Source organism: Aplysia californica, unplaced genomic scaffold, assembly GCF_000002075.1.
Source record: "Aplysia californica isolate F4 #8 unplaced genomic scaffold, AplCal3.0 scaffold00485, whole genome shotgun sequence".
NCBI classification, from domain to species: domain Eukaryota; kingdom Metazoa; phylum Mollusca; class Gastropoda; order Aplysiida; family Aplysiidae; genus Aplysia; species Aplysia californica.
In genome coordinates this window covers 367,703-370,368 of record NW_004797755.1, presented here as the reverse complement: position 1 = coordinate 370,368, position 2,666 = coordinate 367,703, and positions in this window count along the sequence as shown.

The following is a 2,666-nucleotide window of genomic DNA, read 5'->3' as shown; positions in this document are numbered from 1 at the left end:
TATATATATATATATTAATGTACAGAGCATTTAGAACTCTGTTTTCGACCCTGTCTATCATGCCAACTCGTGCTGAGAGAGATATAACGTCCCAACGGAAACACGGAGACAGTCGGAAGAAATTCTCCCCACAAGGGAAACGAATTCAGGTTTTCTGCGTGCGACTGCGAGGCGATTAACTGTTACACAACAGACGCCAGCCAACTACGAGTTAAAAAGCTGAATGCTTCCTTTAATCATTTCCTATAGCTTTTTTTTTTACCTGGAGGAAGCCAGTTGTGTATCTCAGACTCATACGCTGATAGTATTGTTTTGTAGGACACAACAACCAAAATTTTGGACTTTAAAATAAAAGCACTATAACAAAGTCAGGCTCAGTAACACAAAATAAAGCTATTGGTTTTTATAGATGCTTGTCTAGGTCTCGTAGGAGATGGATACTGAGTTTAGAACGTACAATGGTTTCAGGCGAGAAAAACGTATCCCTTGGCAGTTTAGTATTTTAGTTTAGTATGGGGTTTAACGACGCTCGAAACTGCATAAGGTCATAAGAGCGCGCGTCATACTGTGAAGACATAAGTACTTTACATAGATCTAGGAACACCGGCGCTTGATTGTACAGTCGAAACTGTCTAAGACGACCACCTGTAACCGAGGAGAAAAGTGGTCGTCTTAGACAGGTGAGTGTATATGTAATGCACAGTGGATTATAATGTAAAAAATATACAAGGGAGGAAATTGGAAGTGACCTTTTGTACAGGTGATTGTCTTATACAAGTGGCCGTTGGAGTAGGTCCGACTGTAGTTCTTTTTTTTCGCCCCCATCAACCCCTGCCTGGTGCTCGAAGACGTATGTTCTTGGTTTAGGAACATGGAACCTAAAGAGCCCTGATTGCCAGACAGGCGCCAACAGTCAAGTGGAAAGTCTATTTTTGTCTGAACGTCTCTCCTGTCCCTTCCTCATCTTGGGGTATTTTTTCGAAATAATGTAGTGGCCATCTGTAAACAGGGCAAATTTTTACTGAGTGGTTATCCGTACAATTGTGCGAACAACTCTGTCTAGTTATCCGTACAATAGTGTACCGTACAATTGTGCGAACAACTGTCTAGTAATCCGTACAACGTTGTACGCACAATTGTACGAAGTGCTGCAGGTATCCGTACAAGAGTAGGCCTACAAGCCCACAGGCCTATTACCTACATGTTCTGTCTTAGTAGATGTAAAAATCTAGATCTAGACCTAGAGATTCTAGATCAGTGTTTCCAATATTCCACCAACTGAATTTTTTAAATTTTTCGTCAGACCTCATCCGCGGTCTGATGCCAGCCGCCTCATTGATGGTGTGCCCCCCATGCCTCAAGTAAAAAACAACAACTAAGTAAGTCTAGATCTAGATCTAGACTCTAGATAGACAGATCTAGACATATGTATTGCTTTGAAATCGTGGTGTAAAAACATTTAAGCTTAATCTACCTCCTTCTGTTGATAGTTCTGATGGCCGAAATGACAGCGTGTCTGCGTTTGAAGAAGTATTATATTATAAGTGTGGGTTCGAATCCCGGTCCCGGAAGGTTTTTTTTGTTTTTTGTTTTTTTTCCCTTCTTCTTCTTCTTCTCTCTCCTCCCCCAACTGACCAACAATTTTCCCCATAATTGTTTGTTTTGACTTCAAAGAATTCCACTCATGGTTTTGTGTAAAAACAAAGAAACATATGGATCTAGATTCTAGATCTAGAATCTAGTCATAATTAGATCTACTTATATATTAATAGAAGTATAGATCTAGCCTACTTTTCCTATTAGGCCTACCAATTTAGGCCTGTTTAAAGTTATTACATTGATGCTCAACCCAAGGGAGAACCAACTGGATGACTAGATCTAGTGATCTAGGCTTATTTGTACCAACAACCTCCAAAATTGGAATAATTGTACGAATAACTATGTCTGGTTATTAGTACAACTGTACTAATAACTAGTTAGAGTTGTACGCACTATTGTACCAATAACCGCAGCCAATGTTTAACCCCTTTCTTTCAGGCCCAAGAAATGAGTAATGGGTCAGGTCTAGGAGTACAAGCGTATCCCTGCGTTCCATAAATCCTTGTCTATAGGAATTTAAATGCTTAGCTTTAATAAGCGTTTAACGCACTTGCAGCACAAATACGAGGTCATATAAGTGCGGAAGACTAGAAACGTTACAAGAAAGTAACATACAAGAGGGCGATAGACGTTGTATAGCAAAGAAGGACCGAACCATACTTACTATTGAGCACCCGTCAACCAACCACAAAATTAATACAAATTAATTATGGGTTGGCTGCTTTTAGCTTTAGCAAAGAAGTTTGGTAGTTTCATTTTCCCATCTCAACCAACAGCCCAAACACGCTCAAATCAACAAAGTAAGCGACTGAACTGAGGCGACCTTTGTGTTTGCAAAACACTACCCAGCCCTATACTCCCAAACTCTTTATTTTTTCCTCAGCCACTCGGATTTAGTAATGAAATACGAATTACCTGCCTCTAGTGCTTAACAAATCTAAATAATAATAATTACAAAATTAATAATAATAGTAACAATAATAATAATAATAGCAATAATAAGGATAACGATAACGATAACGATAAAGATAACAATAAAGATAACAACAACAATAATAATAAAATAA